We start from the raw sequence: 23499 nt of genomic DNA on the forward strand, positions 1-23499 counted from the left end.
ACCCAAATGACAGCCTTCTGATAGAAAAAGCTTCCTGCATAATTCCACAGGAATTCAACCAGGGATGCTCGCAACATTCCAAGGCCTCATTAAATGCTCCCCCCCCACCCCAAGTCCTAGTCCGTTCTCAGCCTCCCCTTCAGCCCCACCCTGTGATTAGGAAGTCAGAAGTTTCACTCTCCCCATTTTGGGAGCCCTGGAATATATATAAAAGATGTTGTATTATATGGGCTAGTCGTCATCTTTGTGATGTTCCAAGGAGTCTAGGCAGCCAGAAGGGGAAGATTAGAGGGAGTTAGAGTAGGTACGGAAGGCTTTCTCCAAGAAGTGGGACTCTAAGTAGTCCTGGAATATACAAAATGAATACAAGATGATGGGGAGGGGGCAAGAGCCCCTAGGGAGACTAGGAACAGGTCATGGTATCAGAGGATGATAGGATTGGAAGTTTAGATCAGGGAGGGGCCTTAAAGACCCTCTAGTCAAAGTCCTTCATTTAAAAAATAATTAATTAATTTTTAGTTTTCAACATTCATTTCCACAAGATTTTGAGTTACATTTCCCCCCCGTCTTTCCCCTACTCCTCACCCCAAAACAGCAAGCCTACTGCATACACCTTGCCCCAATCTGTTCTCTCTTATATCCTCCCCCATTCCCCCTCTAACTTTTTAGTAGGGCAAGATGAATGTCTGTACTCCAGTGCCTGTATATCTTATTTTCCAGTTGCATGTAAAAACATTTTTAAAAATTATTATTTGTTTTTAAAACTTTGATTTCCAGATTCTTTTCCTTCTTCCCTTCTCACCCACCTCCACTGGAAAGATAAGCAATTCAATATAGGTTGTACATGTGTAGTAATCCAAATAATTTCCATAGTAATTTTATTGTGAAAGACTAACTATATTTCCTTCCATCCTATCCCACCCCACACTTATTCTATTTTCTCCTTTGACCCTATCCCTTTCCAAAAATGTTTGCTTCTAACTACCCTCTCCCCCAGTCTGCCCTCTCTTCTATCATCCCCCCTCTTATCCCCTACCCCCCTATTTTTCTGTAGGGTAAGATACTCAATTGAGTGTTTATGTTATTCCCTCCTTAAGCCAAATTCAATGAGAATCAGGTTGTCCCATTCCTTTCACCTTTCTGCTCTTCCCCTCCATTGAAACAGTTTTCCTTTGCCTCTTTTATATGAGATAATTTACCCTATTCTGTCTCTTCCTATCTCCTCTCATTATATTTCTCTCACCTCTTAATTTTAGTTTTTAGGTATCATCCCTTCCTATTCAACCAATCCTGTGCCTTCTGTCTATGTATACATGTACACATATATACACACACTCACATATGTATTTATACACACATACACCCTCCTATATAAACATATATATGTATGTACACACACACATATATACATATATATGTATATATATATATATTCCCTTCAACTCTTTTTATACTGAGAAAAGTCTCATGAGTTACAATTATCATTTTTCCATGTAGGAATATAAACAGTTCAACTTTAATAAGTTCCTTATGATTTCTTTTTCCTGTTTACCTTCTTAAGCTTTTCTTGCTTCTTGTTTTTGAAAGTCAAATTTTATGTTCAGCTCAGCTCTGTTTTTTTTTTCATCAAGAATGCTTGAAAGTCCTCTGTTTCATTGAATGACTATATTTTCCCCCAAAGCTTTATACTCAGTTTTGCTGGGTAGGTGATTCTTTGTTTTAATCATAACTCCTTTGACCTCCAGAATATCATATTCCAAGCCCTTTGATCCCTTAATGTAGAAGCTGCTAGATCTTGTGTTATCCTGATTGTGTTTCTACAATACTCAAATTGTTTCTTCCTGGCTACTTGTAATATTTTCTCCTTGACCTGGGAAGTCTGGAATTTGGCTATAATATTCCTATGAGTTTTCTTTTTGGGATCTTTTTCAAAAGGTGATCAGTGAATTTTTTCAATGTCTATTTTGCCCTCTGGTTCTAGAATATCAGGACAATTTCCCTTGAGAATTTCTTGAAGAATGATTAATAGGCTCTTTTTTTGATCATGGCTTTCAGGTAGTTCAATCATTTTAAAATTATCTCTCCTGGACCTATTTTCGAGGTCAGTGGTTTTTCCAGTGAGATATTTCACATTGACTTTTTTTTTTCATTTGTTTGGATCTGTTTTACAGTATCTTGATTTCTCACAAAGTCATTATCTTCCATTTGCTCCAATCTAATTTTGAAGGAGTTATTCTCTTCAGTGAGTTTTTAAATTCCTTTTTTATCTGGCAAATTCGTCTTTTTAAGGCATTCTTTTCCTCATTGGCTTTTTGGGCCTCTTTTGCCATTTGAGTTAGTCTATTTTTTGAAGGTGTTATTTTCTTCAGTATTTTTTTGGGTCTCCTTTAGCAGGCTGTTGACTTGATTTTTATGATTTTCTTGCATCATTCTCATTTCTCTTCCCAATTTTTCCTCCACTTGTCTTGCTTGATTTTCAAAATTCTCCTTGAGTTCCTCCATGGCCTGTAACCAATTCATATTTTTCTCAGAGGCTTTTGATACAGGAGTTCTGACTTTGCTGTCTTCTTTCTGCTCCATGCCTTAATCCTTTTTGCCCCCCCCCCCAAGGATTCTATGGTCTGTTTGTGCTTCTTCTGCTTGCTCATATTGCTAGCCAATTACTTGACTTTTGAGCTCTTTGCCATGGTAGAACTCTGCTTCCATAATGGAGAGAGCTATATCCCAAATCGCTGGGGTTTTTGCAGCTGCCAGAGCTATTAGGAGGGCACCCACCCTGTAGCCCCCACAAGCTCTGGCTCACTGGTCACACACCCCAGGACCACCACCCAAGACCGCAATCCAGATGCAAGTAGGTTAAAGCAAGAGTGATTACCCTCTGAATGGCCAATTGGTCCCCTATGATCTGCAGTCCAGGAGCTCTTGAAGCAGCCCCGCAGCAGTGGCTGCAGGGGCTAGACTGTGCTCCTCAGTGCCCCTCTCTTCCAACAGAGTTCCGCACTGTTCTTTTACTTTGTCTTTGGTGTTTGTGAGTTGAGAAGCCCGGACACCACCACAAGTACTGATGATTCACTCTTCCGAAGTCTGCTCCAGTGGCTGCTGGTCAGGGCTGCCCTGGGGAAAGAACCGGCAGCTCATGCTGGACTGTGCTTGGCTCCCAGCTTGGTGTGATAGACCCTTCCTGTCTGTCTGCTGGTCTTCCTTCAGCAGGAGATTTGTTTCTGTCTCTTTGTGGGTTCTGTAGCTCTAAAGTTTGTTTAGAGTCATTTTTTACATGTATTGGAAGTGATTGGAGTGGGAGCCCACACCAAGTCTGTGCTTCTCTTCTGCCATCTTGGCTCCATGCCCTGGGATATCAAAAAAGTCCTTCATTTTACCTCCAAAAAAAATGAGACTTGGGGTGGTCTAGTAATTTTCCCAGGGTCACACAGGTAGTGTTAAGCGCTTGATGGAGAAAGCAAGAAAGGGCTTCATCGTGCTGAACTTTGAGGACAATTTGGGATTCTAAGAGCTGGGGAGAAGAGGGAAGAAAAAAGAAAAGAAAGAAATTTACATGATACTTTATTATAGATTTAAAGGGAACAACAAGTTGTACATAATAGATTTGTAGCTCCAAGTGCATCGTCTTTTTATTATACTACATCATAGAAATGCTTGTTTTATTCTATAAATTAAAAATAAGCTATATTTTAAAGAAAGAAGGAAGGCATTCTTGGCAAAGGGGGCAGCCAAAGCAAAGGCCTAGAAATGGGAGAGGGGACATCCTGCCTGAGGAACAGTGAGGGTGCAGCTGGTGTTATGTCACCCTGCCTGTCTTTATTTTCCGTCCTCCACTGACTCAGTTTGACAATGTTGGATTCTGTGTGCCCAACATGCTTTCTCAAAGGTTAGTGTGGCATTCAAGGTGAGTATCTTTGGAGATTCCTGACTCGCCCAGCTCAACACACGCACTTTTAGCACGCAGGCTGTTTCCCTCTCTTTGGCAAGGACCATATGCTCTGTGCTCCAGGATTACCCAAGCCCCAAGCACATGGCAGGCTGCAGACGGCAGCTCCCACTTGATGTGTTATGATGTTTTCAAGAAAGATTGGGTTGGCTTCTTTCAAACTCAGACTGCTATAAATTATCCCTAGGTGAGCCTGAATCGTACCTTTCTGAATTCATCTGAAGGAGGGGCCTAATTAAACACTGTGTCTTAGACTTGGCCATTAACGAACCAACTCAGAGGTCTTAAAAGGGAATGCCATGGGTGACAGCATTAACACCAAAATGTTCATAGGCCTAGACAGTCACTGGAATCCATCATGCCAAGAAGATGCTCTAATTGTTTATCCCTTCCCCCTGCCCTTCCATTTTCCATTCCATCTCACACATCCAAATCACATATGCAATTTTTCAAAGTGGCACGTGTCCAGTATTTCAGGTTTTGCTCAGTTACATCTGGACATGGGTCAGTCGGGACTGGGAGAAATCAAATGAACTCTCTATGAGTTACTGTTATGTCCATGGCCTGGATAAAATAGTCTCATTATGGGTGGGTAGTGAAGGGCCTTAAACAGTTATCTGACCCTAGATGCATTAACATAATAATCACAGTTTCTGTATTACAACACTTCCTAATGCCTTCTTTCCACACGCCTCTATACAGTGGGCACATGCCTGTGGTGGCTTTTAACACGAGAGAGCTGTAAGCTGGTGACACACAGATGGTGCCAGATTATCCATCTGCTCTCCATGGCTCCATACAGGCCTCCGTTCTGGGAGGGCCCTTGGACTTCAAAGGGCTGACTGAGGTGGGATGTGTCTCATTAGGCAGCCTACAGAGAGGCTCTTTGTTTCCTCTTCTTATACTCGCCGGGTCCCCAATGCCCAGCTGGGCAATAAAACTCTGTGGAGATGTTTTCAGGGATGGAGCCGCTCTCATGGCCTTGCACGATAATCTCCCCACATCCTTCATTCCATCCAGACTGGCCTGTTTGTTCTCTGCAGAGGACATTCCATCTCCCAGCTCCTATCTCCATGCCTGTGTCCTCTTTCCCCTTTGGCCTCTCACAGAATTCACAGCTTCCTTCAAAGCTTAGCACCAGGGTCTTATCCTGTACTACAAGGGTTTCCCTGATACCATCACTTGATAGAGTCATGATGTATCCTGCCCCCATGCCCGGAAAGCATTCCTTCCTCATGCTCGCCTTGTAGAAAAAGCCCCTTAGCTTCCTTCAGAGTGAAGATAAATGCCATGGCTACGGAGGGATGCCTTGCGCATCCCTCTACCCCTCAGTTTGCACTGTCCTCTTCCCCAAATGATTTAGCACCCACTTTTCTATTGTTTGTGTCCATCTTGTCCACAGTAAAACGGAAACCTCTTGAAGGCTTGTGTGTGTGTGTGTGTGTGTTCCCAGTTCGTAAGCACATGGTATACCCTAAATAAATGTTGCCAAATCTATAAAACATTAAAGAGTTACACAGAATAAAACAGAAAAGAAATTCAGAAGGGGACACAAACCAGGGCACTTATGCTACTATCTTGTTTAATTTAATATGCCCTTTAAAATGGTCTTGTACACAATACTCTTAAAAATCCTCTGCTGTTGTAATGTTTATGCATGTTGATGATTTCATTCATAATAAAAAAGAAATTGGAATTCTTTGTTAGATAGGAGTGTTCATTGAAAGTGGGGAGAGAGAGGGACGCAGGGAAGCTTAGGTGATATAATAACAAAAAATCAGTGAAATTTATTAAAAAAAAAGAATTTGGAAGAAATCATGGGCTGGCCATATGGGAAAGGCAAGGGGTGACAGGTGGATTGCTGGAGAGCACCATTAGTTTCATTGTTTTGTTCTGATGAAATGATGAAGGCTCTTGGCACATTGAATCTAACTCAGATCTATGGGAGGACAGAAATGAGACTCCCACGGGATGGGCAGATGAGGGTGGGCTGCAATCTACAGTGTCAGAGGGCACTTCCAAATCATTGAGGTCATAGGTCTATTGGAATATTTGAGTAAAAAAGAAAATTAAGAAAAAAATCAAACTTGCTGAATGAATGAATTAATGAATTTCCAAGAGTCAAGCATGGCTTGGTGATTTGGGGGCATCATCTCGGCTCTTCCCCACAGTGATTTTGGAAGAGACTTCATTGGTTTAGCCCAATCCTTACACAAAAGTAATCCCCATTACAGCACACCCAACATGTTCATCTAGTCTCTACCTGAAGACCTATACGGCAGGGGAACCCACCACTTCTCCGGACATCCCATTTCACTCTGGGGTAGCTCTAATTGTTAGGAACTCTGTCCCGTGGTCTCTTTTTAACCTACACTCATTGCTCTTGGTTTTTCCCTTTGGGACCAACCAGTATAAGCCCATTCTATTTGGGAGGCTGACCAGAGGGGTGGATTTGGAGTCAAGAAAGTCCTGGGCTTGAATTTAACCTCAGGCATATACCAGCTGCATGACTTTGGGCAGGTCACTGAACTTCTCTGGGTGCCAGCTCTCTAAAATAAGGAGCCAAGACCCACTTCTATGAGTATGATTCCTTCTCCATACATCAGCCATTCAAATACTTGAACATAGATATCATGCTCCCTCTGAGTTTTCTCTTCTACAGAAGGACAGAGAGAAAGGAAAAAGGGGGACACTCAAGAGAAGGAAAAAACTGAGAAAAAGAAAGAGCAGAAAGGTACAGATTGAATGTGTGTGGGGTAATGAGGAAAGTGAGGAGATGGTCCTTAGATAGAGTAAAGGAGATGTCCGTGTGTAGGTGGGGAGAGGCGTGTGAATGGAAATGTCCTTGGAAGGCAATCTGGTAGGAAGCCAGATTGTGGAGGGTCTGTGTATATAGCAAGCATAGGGTTCAGAATGTTCTGAGATTACCACTTCCCTGCCCACAGGCTGTGTTTTATTGAGTGCATCAGTTGGGAGAAAATCAGATGTGGGGACACAGAAATACTGTAAGTTGTTTCTACAGGAAGCCCAATATTCCTAGGAAAAGGGAGACAAGACACCATTCCCATGTTCCCTAAGCTCTTCCTAAATTATGGGCACATTAAAAAAACAAAAAAAAATCTGGATAGATGATGAAAGTTAAAAGTACCTGCTATTCCTGCTCCTGGGAAACTGTCAATCCATCCTCACAGAACCTCAGACACCAACATAATTTGTTGGTAACTTGGCAACAAGGCTTTGTGTGACATTTTCCAAAGGAGGAGAGTACCAAAGTGAGGTCATATAGTGGAATGGAGAGAGTTGGAAGGGAGTTCAAGCCCAGGGACTTACTAATCTTTGGACCTTGACCTAATTACTCTTTTTTTCTATGAGAGGGTAAGAATCATGCTATTCCACTGGAACCCTGATAATGCTATACCTTTAGGCATCTATGTGGCGCAGTGCCTAGGGCATAGAGCCTGAAGTTCAAATCCAGCCTCAGGCACTTACTAGCTGTGTCACCCTGGGCAAGTCACCTGAGCCTGATTGCCTCAGTTTCCTCATATGTAAAACGACCAACTGAAACAACAGCAATAACAAGGAAACACCAGGCTGGGAGATGAGAGAATTCAACTGCAGTTTTAGCTTTACCACTATGTGATCTCAGAGAAGTCAGAAAAAAATAACCCTGACAAATCCCTAGGAAAGCAGAGGAAGAAAGGGTGGGGGAGGGGGGCATTGCCAGCTTGGAGAAGGGCCAGTGTAGGAGGGGACCTTTGAACTGAAATCATGTCACATCCTACAATGTGATTGGCAGAGGTTTAGTTCTTAAACTCCATGACTCACAAACAAGTGATGAGTGTTGTGGGCTGGGAATAGATGCAAAATGTTCAAGCCCTGATAATAGGAAAGGGAAAATGTGGGGCATTTCTACTTTTCAGAAATAGGAATGATAATAACAGTCACGATGATGAGGATGATAGCAATACTTTAGGGAGCTCTCTATGTTCTGACAACCCCATCTGGTGAGGTAAAGGCTGCAAACATTTGTACCCACTTTAGAGATGAGAAAACTGAGACAGGAGAGGCTAAGTAACCGACCCTGTGTCACCAAGGGAATTGCTAGAAGACCTGGGATGAGAACTCAGGTGTCTCGCCCCTAGCTACCACACACTGCTGCCAACCCTTAAACCCAATTGTAATATGCGAATGCTCTAGATTTTCTAAAATTAGCAACCCAGGCTTAAGCAAACCAGGATAAAATAGTTTGGTAGGCTCACTTTTACCCACAATGTGCACAAGCATTCTGAGGTTTTCTCCTAATGACTAGAAGCTCTGTTTAATGTGGTAAGTGTCCATTCCGATGATGTATTTAGGGGGCAGGATTATCAATGCTGTGCACAAGACCATCAGGCTATGTACACAATATCTTTCATTGAGAAGGATCTCAAAGCACAAAGTCAATCCAGCTCTGATATGATACTTAGCTTGTTTACTGACCCCTCAACACAATGATGAACATTATAGACACCTTAATACAGTGATGCGTGAGGGATGATGAAAGAAGGGAATTCATCACTAGATCAGCTCTGAGAGATTCTAAAAGGCTGCTGAGGAAGGAACAAGTCTTATTAATGTTTGGGGTGGGAGTTGGGGGTGGGGGTTTCAGGGAAAGAATGATCCATTACACAGTAAGAGGATACATGCATAGATGAGAGGCAACCAAGTGAAATACATAGAGGTCTAGCCTTGACCAGGGTTCTGATGCATGGTGGCTGTGTGCTTGGGGGTAAGCCATTGAACCTTTCAGTGCACTGGGTAACTTTCAAAGACCACAAGCTGCAGAGAAGGTGCCACTCAGCTTTGATAGAGGGAGTTCCTCATCTCAATGAGATCACAGGTCCCGTCTCTAGTCTATAAGCACAGGATTCCCCAATGTGGCTATTTTTCCCTGTCCTAGGAAGATGGCACCAAGAGAAATCAGCACAAGACTTGTGTTGGCCAAGAAGCCAAGCCACTTATCCTCTCTTAGTCTCAATTCCAGTATGGTTGAGAGGAGGAAATTGGATCATATTTGTTAAAGTGCTTTGTAAATCTTTTTTTTTTTTTTTGCTTTTTGAAGGGCAATCAGGTTAAGTGAATTGCCCAAGGTCATACGGCTAGTTTGTGTATGTGTGTGTGTGTGTGTGTGTGTGTGTGTGTGTGTGTTAAGTGTCTGAGGCTGGATCTGAACCCATGTCCTCCTGACTCCAGGACCACTGCTCTATTCACTGTGCCACCTAGCCACCCCATGCTTTGTAAATCTTAAAGCACTATATAAATTCTACTTATTATTATCAATTGTTGTCAAATTAGTATTCCTTTGATACATGTTATCTCCCTGTGTAAAATCTACGAAGAATCATTGCAATGGAAAGCACTCTGGTATAGGCACAAAGAGGAACTTCTTTCAGATCTTGCTTATGTGACCTTGGGGAAATAATTTCACCTGCCTAGGCCTCAGTTTTTGCCTCTGTGAAATGGGGGTGTGTGTTAGACTGGATGGCCCTTGATAGTTATTTTAGTTTTGGATATATGATCTAAATTCACCTCCCTGACCCTCATTTTCCTCATCTATACAGCTAGTGGGCTGGACTCAGTGACTTCCAAGGACTTCTGAGATACCTTCCCAACTTCCTATGATCACGTTCCAAATTGACTTCAGCCTTATCTTTTACTCCCCTGCCCCAGTCCCCCAAGTTGCCTGCTTCATGATCTAGAGGAAATGAACTACTTCATGACCACTGAGAACTTTTACTTCTCAGCCTCAATGGGTCTGCTCATCCCCATCCCGATGACTCTAATGCCCTTCCTGTCTTCTCTGCCTTTGAAATACTACCTATCCATTTTAATGACTCTGTTTGACCCTAAAGAATAAGCTAGAAGCAGATGCCTATACTTCTTTGAAGACGTGGGGGCCATTGCATACAACATCTCACGTTTTAAACTTGTTGATTCATTTTGCTGGACCCTTCCTTCCCATTCCCACATCTTTCTTGTATTACAGGGGGTATCTATTAATACATACCACAAAGGCTTCCTGGTTCTTCTATCACCACCGCTCCTTCCTAGCACTCCATCTTGGATTTCCACTGCAAGTTGAATTCTTCTGCCAAATCGGAATTCTTGTGTGCAGATATCTCAACTTTCTTATTTGGAAGCTTCTTCAGGGCAGGGACTAGGTTACCAATATCATTCTTCCCCACGGCCTACAGTAGCAACAGTACCCTCCACGTGGGAGTAGTGTGGGCTTTGTGATTTCATTGGTACTGAGGACTCCTAGGTGAAAAACTTCCCTTTACTAAAGCATGTGGCACCTTCTCTGAAATTTATGGTCTTATAGAATTATCTAAGAGCCCTGAGAAGCCAAATGACTTACCAGGGATCACACAGCCAATTCATGTCAGAGATGGAATTTCCCCATAGGAGGTACTTAATTAGTCTTTGTCCATGGTGGAAGGAATTAGGTTTCCTTATCTGTTTAATTAGGGTATCAGACCTTACAGACCAGTGAGTCCCTTCACGTCATAGGGGAGGAAACTGAGGGCTACAAAGGGTGACTTAGGCTGCACATATAGCAGGCAGGATTTGATCCTAAGGTTTCTGATTCCAAAGAGGACACTTCCTACCATACCAAGCTACTCTGTGAGAAGATCCTTCCTGTCCTTGATCCATTACCTCATGCTTCTGTCCTCTTTGTTAAAATTAGTCGAATTTCAGCTAAGACATTCCTTTGACATGAGAATCTGTGCCTCATCAATCCCCCTGAATTGTGGGTTCAGGCTCATGATACTTTTTCTTCTGGCCTCCATAGCTGAAGCAACATAGTAATGCAGCCATGACCACATAGATTGACAGTCCTTGTCTCCTGTCTCCTGTCCAAGTGTCTCTTCCCATTAGACAATGACCATGGAAAGGTTTGGGAATGTTGATGAGCACTCCCAACAGGGGTAGTATTTGCTATTCCACACAGCCCCAGTTCCATACCCAATATGGTTGGAGGTGGCTGGCGTTCCCAGGACTCTGAGAGGCAGTCACCACTGAGGGTCTAGAACAGCTGAGACTTCTCCAGGATATTTACAGCATGAAGTCAGTGGCTGATAATCTCCAGGTCACAGAGTTTCAACTTCTCTCCAGCTGGCCTGGGCTCCTCCCTGGGCCCAATTTAGACTCTGAGAACTGAGGGGCATTGGATTATTTGGATCTTTTCTCTGCCCTCTGAGCTCATGGGCTTCTCAGAAAACTCCCTAAGGGTGGGAGTCCTGCATTCTGGCTCAGAGTTCAGTTGACAGAGTGAAAAAAAAAATACCACTGTTGCATAGCAGATGGCAGTAGAAACACAAGGCCAGGCGCAGAGGCTGCTAATATAAAAATCAATAGCTATTACGGCTTAAATCACATTCGGGTCTTGAAACGATAATAGCACTCCTTTCAAAACTAATGGTGATCTGATTTGGATGAGAAATCTGTTTGGCGTGGCTTGGCGACTTTATTCTATTACAGAAAAGAATGACCACTTACCCTAAAGCCTCGCCAAACAAAGAGACCACCACATCCACCGATCTTTGCCTCTAATGTTGTTTTCTCTGATAACCAAATGAAAGGATGAGTCAGTGTGCTATTTCTGCTTTCCTCTTTGGGGCATGTGGCGGTGGAAGCTATGGTGAAGATTTCAACCATACTACTATTGGTAGAGAACAGTCTGGCATTGTTGCCTTTCACACAGGAAGAGGATCAAAATGAAATCACTATGTTGGGGTCAATGTACAGCTTGTCCGACCAATCCATGTTCAGAAGGCTTCACCATGAATCAGGCACAAATAGTCTATACCAGTATTTGGAATCAGAGGACCAGAGCTGGCAGGGCCATCAAGAACCCTCTAGCCCACCTGACTCATTTCACAGAAGTCTCCAAGAAAGAAGGAAACTTTCTCTCCTCTCCAGTTCATTCTTCATTCAAATACTCAAAGCTCCAACAGGTTTTATCAAGGTATAAAGAGTTTGAGAGTGGCCAGTCAATTGATAGGCATTTATTGGGACCTTGTTTGCCCATATCTTTTCTTTCCTACTAGTCTATAAACTCCATGGGGACAGAGGCTATGTTATTAATCTTTATATTCCCCAAGTAACTACCAACAGTTCCCTTATACATAGGGCTAGGGATTGGCTTTGTGATTTTGTTGTTATAGAGGACTCCCAGGTGAGGAAACTCTCTTAACTAATGCATGTAGGCACCTACTCTGAAATTTGTGATCCTATAGAATAATCTGGGGGGGGGGGCTGAGAAGGCATATGACTTACCCAAGGTCACATAGCCAGTACATGTCAGAGGCAGAACTGTACCATAGGAGATACTTAATTTGTGTTTGATTAAGGACAAGGGTAAGACACTTTCATTAAATGGGTCTCAGTTTCCTCACTTGTCAAATTAGGGGTTTGAAATTGATAATCTGATACCACTTTTAGCTCTGAAGCCATGATCCTGTGACTTAGTTCATGCAACTGTAAAATGAGAGGATTGGACTACATGGCTTCCTCAGGGTCCATTCCAATTCTCAATTTATGATCTTATGAATCCTTTGATTAAGGGTAATACAGCTTTGATAGCATCACAGATAGAGTTGGGTGAATCTTGTCCATTTCCCTTGTTTTACAGATGAGGAAACTGAGGCCCACAGAGGTGAAGCGGCTTGCCTAAGGTCATGCAGGTAGAAAATATCAGGTGTAGGATTTGAACTCAGGTCTAATATCTAGTTCTTGCCATCTTTCATCTGTACCAAACTGCCAAAGCAATCTACCATACAGCAAAGACTGAACTGTGTGATTTCTTGGCTTGCAACTCCTTATTGGCTCCCTATTGCCTCCAAGATAACACACATATGCTGCAGTTTACTGTCTTACGTCCCTGAGAGACTGGTTCCAACTTCAGCATACAGATGAACCTCGTATTACTTTCTTTCCTATGTTCTGGGAACATTCGTCTATTCAATACCACCATTTCTACTAGCGTGTCATGACAATTGATTTTCTTTGTGATTCTATTCAACTATCCTTATGCTTTCCCAGATCAAAACTCCCATCCCTGAGCATCTATATTCCTCTATTAGAATATAAGCTCATTGCTTGGAAGACTGGAAAATGGTATGGCAGAAATTAGGCATAAACCTACATCTCACACTGTATACCAAAATAAAGTCAAAATGGGTACACGATTTAGATATAAAGGCTGATACTATTAGCAAACTTGGAGAGAAAGGAATAGTTTGCTTGTCAGATTTATGGAGAAGGGGAGAATTGATGACCAAACAAGAGATAGATAATGTTATGAAATGCAAAATGAATAATTTTTATTACATTAAATTGAAAAGGTTTTACACAAACAAAGCCAATGAAACCAAGATTAGAAGGGAAGCAGAAAGTTGAGGAACCATTTTTACAGCCAGCATCTCTGATAAAGGCCCAATTTCTAAAATATATAGAGAACAGAGTCAAATTTAAAAGAATACAAGTCATTTCCAAATTGATAAATAAGGGATATGAACAGGCAGTTTTCAGATGAAGAAATTAAAGCTATCTATAGTCATATAAAAATGCTCTAAATCCCTATTGATAAGAAAAATGCAAATCAAAACTGAGGTATCACATGTATCAGACTAGTAACATAATAAAACAGGAAAATAATAAATGCTAGAGAAAATTGGCAAACGTTGGTGGAGTTGTGAACTGATAGAACCATTCTGGACAGTAATTTGGAACTATGTCCAAAGGACAATAAAAATTCGACTCAGAAATTCCACTTCTAGGTCTGTATCCCAAAGAGATCGTACAAATGGTAAAAGGACCCACACATAAAAAAATATTTATAGCAGCTCTTTTTGTGGTGATCAAGAATTGGAAATTGAGGGGATGCCCATTAGTTGTGGGATGGCTCAACAAGTCGTGGTATATGAATGGAATGGAATACTATTGTGCTACAAGAAATGATGAGCAGGCAGACTTCAGAAAAACCTGGAAAGACTTATATGAACTGATGCTGAGTAAAATGAACAGAAGAAAGAGAACATCGTAAATAGCAACAACCACGTTGTGCAATGACTAACTTTGATAGACTTATTCCTTCTTAGCAACGCAAGGATCCAAGCAAGGACTCATGAGGGAAAATTCTATCTACATCTAGAAAAAGAGCTATGCTGTCTGAATGCAGATTGAAGCATGGTATTTGCTCTCTCTCTCTCTCTCTCTCTCTCTCTCTCTCTCTCTCTCTCTCTCTCTCTCTCCCTCTCCCTTCTTTTTTTTCTTGTGTTTTCTCCCATTGCTTCTAATTCTTTACAACATGTCTAATGTGAAAATAGGTTTAGTACAAATGTATAGGTTGAGCCTACATCAAATTACATGCCATCTTGGAGTGGGGGGAGGGAAAAGATAGGGAGAAAATTTGGAACTCAAAATCTTATGGAAGTGAATGTTGAAAACTAAATAAATAAATTTAACTTAAAAAAGAATATAAGCTCATTAAAGGCAGGGATCATCTCACTTTTGGCTTTGTGGCCCTCATCTTTGACACATAGAAGGCACTTACAAATGCTTTTTCATTCAATTAATCATTCATCCAGTCTTTGAACCATGTTTTCTTCACCTGTAAAATGGGAATGATGGTATTTACATCACCTGCTTTGGAAAAAAAGACACTTTGTAAAGCTTAAAAAACTGTATAAACCTAAGTTGTTTTTGTACATAGGCATCATTTATCTTAGCTATAGTGAATTGCATTATAAGATCCTGGGTCTAAAGCTAGAAGGGACCTTAAAGGTCACCAAGTAACCATCTGATTTCACAGAAGAGGGAAATGTAGCTCAGAGTGCTTAAAGAAAACCTGCCTGAAGTTATTTTGTTGTTAAGTCATTTTTAGTCTTGTCCACCTCTTCATGACCCCATTTGTGGTTTTCTAGGCAGAGATACTGGAGTAGTTTACCATTACCTTTTCCATCTCATTTGACAGAGGAGGAAACAGAGGAAAACAGGGTGAAGTGACTTGCCCAAGGTCACCCAGCTAGCAAGCATCTGAGGTCACATTTGAACTCAGGAAGAGGAATCTTCCTGACTCCTGACCTGGCATATGTCGACTGTAGGGCCACCTAACACTCCACCCATGTTTATACAACAAGTTAAAGATCTGTGATGAAATTTGAATCTGAGTTTCCCTGCCTTCAAGTCCAATGCTTACCTATTATACCTTATCGTTACTTCATGGAAGCAACGCATGTGGTCAGAGTGTCTCCCCCCTCTCTGACTATTTCCTCTCCTTTTCCTCCAAATCTATCATGGTTGTTGCCTTCCTTGGGAGTAGGGATGAAATCAACATCAAGGATAATCTCTTCATTCATTTACTCATTCTACAAACATAAATCTCTTACTAAAGGTGGGGTGGATAACAACTGCCCTCAGAATCAGGAAAACCTGAGTTCAATTCTTCCTGCCTCTGATTCATATAAGCTATATGGCCCTTAGTGAGTCACTCTCTAAAACTACACATCTTCAAGTGGCCTTAGGGATCATCTATTCCAATCCTCTTAATTTTACAAATGAGGAAAGTGAGGCCAGAGAAGAAAGGTAAGTTGCACAAAGTCATACAGTTCCAGCTCACCCTCCTGTATATATGGGTAGACATCTTCTGTTAGTCCATGGGTACCAATGATGGAGAGCTATAGTGCTGAGCATGGCAGTGGCTCTGACCCTCTCTAAGTGTGGTCTAGGTCAAGAATATTATGATAGGGTTGGGGGGAGGGTAGGAGATAAAGAGGGAGGGCCTCTTGGTCCCACAAATGGAATTGAGTGAGGGTATGATAAGCATATATTATTACATAGAAATAGATACACACACAAGACAAATCTATAAAGTAATTAATGTTAAACAAACCACGGAGATGAATGTTCTTCCCTTCATAGTGACCCCCTAGGAGGTTATACTTAGATCCCTTTGGCTCTGGTTTTTTTCAAACCATCTGGGGAGTGTCTCTTTGAGAGGCACCTGTAGAGACTACATCATGGAGTTTAGAAAGCCTTCACCAGTCATAAACCATTTTCTTTTGAAAAGATTTTATTTTTTAAGCAGACAAATAGTCATTTGGAGTAATTTCAGATGAATAAAAGGTGAGGAAAATGGTTAAGTGTTTGAGGTCAAAAGTAAGATGCTATTGTAAAATAATGAGTGTGTGTGTGTGGGGGGGGGCTTGTAATCTGTCCCTGAAGGGAACTGAAGAGAACAAATTGTCCCTTGAGTAGCCCAAAAACATTTTTGTAAGCAAAAACTCCAACAGTAGTATCACTGAACAGTCCGCTGAGGAAACGGCTTTGTCAGTCTTTAATTTGGAGCTTGGATGTACTTTGAAAATCTTGCCTAACCTACTTTTTACCATAGACTTCTGCATCTAAGAGCTAAGAACTCCAGGGCCATGTAGTGTGACTATTACTTGAGGACCTAGAGCATCACATGTGTCCTTGAGGCCGCAGGTTCCCCTGCTATAGACCTCTGTCCTTTGTTCCATTCTGTTTACCTTGTTTTGAGCTTGCAATTAATGTTATGATCGATCACAGCCCAAACAAAATATGACTTCCTGTACTGTCAGAAGTTGGAAAACTCCTTTTGTAAAGTCCTGTCACTCCTCTTTCCCCCACCTCCAAATTCCCTTCCTCCTCCTTGCACCCCAAGACTTCTGCATCACCCTATCTCACCCCTAGCTACAATTTGCTGCCTACTCTTCCTGGTTTGGTGTTGAGAAGGCAACAACAGCACCGTTTTGACCAGGAGTCCTGGGAAAATGAAGAAAGAAGAGGGTAGGAGGTGGGGGAAAAGGTGAAGGAATCCCAAGGCCTGGGTAATGGGTCTGGAGGTCCAATTGCCCAGGAACTTTTCTGTGGTGCCAACTTCAATGTGCCAGAATTCCTTATGGCAAAGACTACAGAGCTGTAAGTAAAGGAAGTTAGAGGACACTGGCCTAATGGACATTGAACTGGCCTCAGAGTCAGGAATCAAAGACTTTAAGAGCTGTAAGGATCTTTGGTTGTCACTGAGTCACAAAGCTGAGATAAAAGGAATCCAGACTATAACGACTCAATGAGTAAACAAGCCAACCTAATCTCTGCTCAGACCTCTGACAAAGGGAAATGTGACAACTTTTAAAAAAAGCAATTGGGGTTAATTAACTTGCTCAAGGTTACACAGCCACTTATTTTGTGTGAGTGTTAAGTATCTGAGGCCGGAACCAATCCCAGGTCTCCTGACTCCAGGGCCAGCGCTCTTACTCACTGCACCACCTGGCCGTCCCGAAATGTGACAACTTTTGAGATGACTCATTCTAGCTTTGGACAGGCATTTGGGGAGAAGGTATTCTAAACCTAAGCTAGGCTCATTGCAATTTCTATACTTTACTCCTGATTTGACCCTTGGTGACTTAAGAGAACAAACAAATCTAAGCTGTCTCCTACATTAGAGATCCTCACATGCTTAAAGATAGCTACCCTGTCCTCTTTGAATTTGTTTTTCTCCAGGATAAAAATGACCTATGCCTTCAGCAAATCCCTTTGACTCAAGGTCCTTTACCATCTTGGCTTCCCTTCTCTGGACCTACTCCAGATTATCAATGTCCTTTATAAACCATATTCAGAGTTGAATATAATGCTGAGGTCTGTTGAGAGTATAGTGGGACCATTGTCTCCCTATTCCTGGAAGCCATGCCTCTCTTAATGCATCCCAAGAGTACATTAGATCTTTTGGTTACCCCATCATATTACTGAATCACCTTGACCTTGGGGTCCCCATGTCTTTTTTCAGAACAACTGATTTTTAACAATTCCTCAATAATCCTGTATTTGTGAAACCGATTTTTTGCATCCAAGTGTAAGACTTGCACATTTATCAAAATTTTAAAAAGGTGGGAAGGAAGGGGGGCCAACAGTATTGGATATTGTATTACAAAGCAATCATCAGGAAAATAATTTGATACTGGTTAAAAAAAGAGAAAATATTGATTGATGGGACAAATTAAGCATGCAAAACACAGAAGTAAACAAACAAGAAAGCACTGAATTTGACAAATATGATCTCACTTACTATAAGAAAAATTCACTATTCGACAAAAACTGAGAAAACTGGATATCAGTCTGGCAGAAATTAGGTCTAGACCAATGCTTCATACTATATACCAAGATAAGCTCCAAATGGGTAAAGGATTGAGATATAAAAAGTCACACCATAAATAAAATAGAAGAGTAAGGAAGATTTTCTATTTCATATCTATTGATAATGACTAAAGAGTGATAGAGAGGATCACATAAGATAAAATGGACTATTTTGATTCTATATAATTTTAATGATTTTTTACAAATAAATATAATGTAACTGGGAAAAATGTTTGCAAAAAATTTCTCTGGTAAAAATCTCATTTTCAAGATACATAAGGAACTAATTCAAATATACGCAGCTACTCCCTGCCCCCCAAACAAATGGTCCTTTCAAACTCTTAGTCTATGATCCTATAAATTGTCCCAGGACTCTTTCTGTCAAGCATAGCATAAGATACCAAAGGCCATGAATAAGCAGTCGCCATAGGAAGAAATCCAAGCTATCGATAATCACATGAAAAAGTGCTCCAAATTACTAGTAATTAGAGAAATGGAAACTAGATCAGTTTTGAGGTTTCACTCCAAACTGGGAAGGATGACAGAGTTGGAGGGGCTGTGGGAAAACAGGTGCACTCCAGCAATGATAGTGGGGCTTTTCCTCCCAGCTTGGTGTCCCCTGTCGAATCAGTACGAGGTAGGCTAGCTTGATGAAGAAGCTGGTGATTCAGGACTCCATCAAATGGATCAGGGATATATATGAAATACATACATACATATATATGAAACATACATATGAAGATATATATATATATATGAAACATACTAGGATTTAGGCAGTACTCAGAATGAATTCTTAAGAAGAATACAGTGAGAAGCAATTGTGTTTCCTTAACTTATATACAATGCATCGTAATGTTTCTTTGTCATTTATTTGACGTACATTTGTAATATTTACTTTGGGGCACCTAGGTGACTCAATGGATAGAGTGCCAGCGTGGAGTCAGGACCAGAGTGCAAATCTGACCTCAGACCCTTACTAGCTGTCTGATCCTGGGCAAGTCACTTGACCCTGTTTGCCTCAGTTTCCTCATCTGTAAAATGAGCTGGAGAAGAAAGTTGTAAACCAGTCCAATATTCTTGCCAAGAAAACCCAAAATGAGGTCATGAAGAACTCAACATGACTGAAGAACAAATGTTCTCTTCTTTAGTTTTTATATTTCACTTTTTAAATTGCCAGGTATTTATCCCTGTAAAATGTAACATGTGATCAAAATTACCTTTAAGTCCAGTTAGTTAAACAGTAGGTAGATGAAGTCAAAGTTTCTAGTTCACATACCTGCAGCTTCTAGAGCTTCGAGGGATACCAGGGTTTAAAACCCACTTCTGACACACACTGGCTGGTGACAAGTCACTTAACCTCTGTGTGGGCTAGGTGCCTGGGCTTCTGTCGGGTCTCAGCTAAAGTTATGTTTCCTGCAAAAAACCTTTCCCAGCCCTCCTTGATTGCAGTGCCTTCCTTCTGAGATGACCTGCTGACTTATCCCATCTACACATGGTTTGTTTGGATTTGTTTCCATGTTGTCTCTCCATTAGACTGTGAGCTCCTTGACTTATGGGCTGTTTGTTGCCTTTCACTGTCTCTCAGTTCCTAGCACAGTGCCTGGTACATGACAAGTGCTTAATAAATGCCAGTTGATTGACTGTACTTTGCGGAATGGATGCTCATCTGCAGAGGTAGATGGAAGTCTTATACTGATTGGTCAGGAACAATCTCGACCATAGAACTGCGTAATATTAGAATGATCAGGGACGTTAAGAAGCCACCTTACCCGGTCCCCTCTGAGGTCCAAAGTGTGAAGCTTCTTGTCCAAGGTCATGCAGCCAGTTTATGGCAGAGCCAATCCCAGAAGCCAGGTCTGCTGATCTTCGGTCTGGCACTGTGTCTATCAGTATCTCTCCTCCACATCACTGGGGTGACAGGTCACTGTGCAGACTCTGTGATCACAGTTCCCTCACGCACACCCCAACATCTCATGTTACTCCTCCTCTGCTCTGTGGTTGAATGCCACCCACCAGGGACACACCATGCACTCCAGGGTTAGAACAGCTGATTTATCATTTTCCCCCATTCTTGGCTACAACCTGCAGCATAATTATAGCAACTCTACATGGTGAAATAGACAGCCAGTCAGGCATGGCTCTGCAACTACCTAGCTAAGCAAATCACTTATTACTTCTGAGCCTCCGTTTCCCCATTTATAAAATGAAGCAACTGGACTAGATGGCCTTTGAGGTCAATCAACAAACATCAATTAAGAGCCTATTAGGTGCCAGGCACTTGGAACATAGATGATAAAAATAAGACTCCCTAACCTCAAGGAACTTAAATTCTAATTCCTGCTCTAATTATCCTTATCTTATGCTATGTTTGATAGAATTCAGATAGAAAGTGTCCAAGGGAAATTTATAGGATCGTGGAAGAGTTGGAGCAGATCTTACAGGTCATCAAGTTGAGCTGCCTTCCACAGAGGAGGCCCAAGGAGATCAAGGGAGCTGCCTCGTGTCAGAGAAGGGCATTGGAACTTAGGTCTTCCTGACTCCATGTCCAGCACTATGCCCACTCTATACTGCCCTGCCTTGATGGTCACTCTCCTTCCATTGATCTTTTACATTTAATATTTGGAGGACAATAGCACAGGTGGATCCAATAGTTACTATTTGTAGTGGAATAAGAGTGGAAATATAAGGTGATCACCTGGAGGTTCCATAAAAGCATGTTTTGGCCACTTCCAGTAGTGCACAGGACAAGGGCATGATATCCCCAAAGTCAGAGGGAAGGTTTAGGCTATTAAAGTCTAGACAGTTTTCAGTTATTAAAGGACGTAAGTCACTAAAGCTTAAAACTGCACAAAGATTTTGGATATACTCTTGTTGTATGGATGGGAGGAAAATCATTGAAAAAGAGCCTGTGAGAAAGCATTTGACCAGCCAAATCAAATGCTTTTTTATTATCAAGACATAGTAATTACATAATGATCTTACATTCTCTGCATCTTTCAGTCAATTGTGAAATAGCAAAAGTGGCATGCACTGTAGAGTATTGTTTGCCAAACCCTACAAACATCATCGTCAAGCCACGTGTGGATGCTTCTGCTCAGGGTTCATATAGATGGTCAGTTAGCCAGTTCATCTTTTCCACGTCAATGAGATCCAAGGTTCTTTCAACACCTTTGGTAGGTCCCTGTCCTTAAGACACCTTATATATTGTTCATTCAATGTCCTCACCATATTTCTTGTGTGTCCTCTGTTTTTGAAGAGGACCAATGACATCACAGGTGGCATCTTGACTTGTCCAAGAATTGGATTTAACTGAGACAAAGTTGTGCAAAGTCTTCAGCCTCATTCTCTTTTCTGGAGTCATTGGAGTCCAGTGGCAAAACTAAAGTCAAGATGACTGTTGATGGCCCAGGAGGCAGCCAATGACCCTGGCATCTTCCATGTCTGAGCAAGCTCTAAGTCCTCCACAGTGCCTATTTCAGCTACCTCTGTGATTGTTGGAACAAAGTGTTTTCATCTGTTCTAGCACAGATGGGTTCTGTACATTCTAGGTCCAATCCGATTGCTTCATCTTTATTTCCTTTAGTACTATATGATCTATTATGAGCACCTTGGGGACTGTGACATTAGGGCCCAAGTGTGGTGGTTCCACCATTCTTGATGCAGAAACAGTTTGCTGAAATGGTTTTAACATTAGTTTTCAATTTTTCATTCATATTTGACCTTCTGTTGTCATCCTTTAAAGCCCTTGGAATGACTTTGGTTAGTTGGATAGCTTGGCAAGCTTTCTTTAGATGTGATTTTATCGCTTGCTGCTTCCCTTTACATGAGATGATGCTTTTCACAACCATCTATAAATTTTTAAGATTTTATAATATAATCCAGTGTTGCCCTTGATGGCTATCTTTTGCCATCTGGCAATTTAATCAGTTATGTGCTGACAGAGGCATTTTCTGAGTTCCTTTGGTCTACTGGTTGTGGCAACTCATTTACAATGTTCAACTTCTGTATCAAGCTATCATAATTATAATCTACCCACACAGTGGTAGAATGTGGAAAATGGAGCCAATGTGAATGTTTCCCAATACAAATCTCAACAAGCTCTAGAACTATGGGCTGAATTTAATTAAATGAGTTTTAATAATGAAAATTTAAAGCCCTATACTTGGCTTAAAAATTCAATTTCAGAAGTACAGGCTGAGAGAGCTTTGGCTAGGCAACTTTTTCTTGTGAAAAAATTGCTGGGAGATTTAATGAATTACAAACTTGACATGACTCAACAGAATGATAAAGCAACTAGGAGAATCTAATGCCATTCTAGGCTGCATTGAAGGAGTTTACGACTTGAAAACTGTGTTACTTTATCCTGTTAATACCACAACTAGAGCATTCCTTTTGCCCAAATTTAGTGTATCTTTGTTCCTAATGCCCCTTAGCAGTACAGTGGAGGAAATGGGTCAGCAGGACAACAGAGAAGATGGAAAATATATGCAGACATACATTCCCTATTACCCTCATCTTTCCACTTATCTTGCCTTTGAAGAGGCTTTGGCATAAGGACAGAATGAGGAGCAGAAAGTCAGGTTTCCTATATAAGGCCAACCATGACCTCTTATACCTAGAGAACATTTTATGACCTAGAATAGCCTTTCAATTGAATTCTTTCATTTGTTTATCCTTTCATTCAGGACATTTGCTGCAGGTATACAGGCATGAAAAAAGCATTGTTGACTTTGGAGAGCCCCACAATCTAATAGCAACCCATACTTTAAACCTTGTGGTCATCACAGAAATCATAACATTTCTTATTTGAAAGGAGGTCATACAATTTAATTCCTTTGACTAATGAATGAATCTCCCCCCGAATATTTTCCCTTACAGTTATTCAGTTTCTGCTTTTGGTATAGCAGCAAGAAAATTATTCCTGGAGACAGAAAAACCAGGCTCAAATCTAGTTTCTGATGCTCACCAGCTGAGGGACCTTGGGCAAGTCACTCCTTCTCCCTATGCATCTGTAATATGAGAGGGTTGGCCTAGATGGCCTCTGAAGTACCTTTCAGATCTATACCTTTGCTGCAGTGAAACCATGATGTCTTGTGACCAGGAGGTCACTGCCTTATGAGAGAACTAAGAGAGAACTTATGAGAGAATCAATTGTTTTTTGGGGGGGGCAAGAACTCGTTAATGGTTTTCCCTTTTATTGACTCATATTGAAGTATTTATAACATAAACTATTATGTAACCATACCTCCCCAATCCTATCCTTGTGGGGTTGACTTTTTGTACATGAGAGCAGGATTTTCCATTTAACCCTACCAAAACTCATCTTATTAGATTTGTCCTATTTTTAAGCTTGA

General features: G+C 41.3%; 1 long non-coding RNA gene across 1 annotated transcript in view; it reads right to left on the reverse strand.

The window, feature by feature from the left end:
• Window positions 1-838: 838 nt before the first annotated feature.
• The window catches only part of LOC138162343 (uncharacterized), an 85597-nt gene continuing 62936 nt past the window's right edge, over window positions 839-23499 (reverse strand). The window contains exon 2 of the long non-coding RNA XR_011168598.1: window positions 839-3511. This is a non-coding gene — a long non-coding RNA (uncharacterized lncRNA). The remainder of the gene's footprint in view (window positions 3512-23499) is intronic.

The sequence above is a fragment of the Petaurus breviceps genome, unplaced genomic scaffold (assembly GCF_028583685.1).
Source record: "Petaurus breviceps papuanus isolate PSGF00001 unplaced genomic scaffold, PetGlider_PUasm1.0 186, whole genome shotgun sequence".
Taxonomy (NCBI): Eukaryota; Metazoa; Chordata; class Mammalia; order Diprotodontia; family Petauridae; genus Petaurus; species Petaurus breviceps.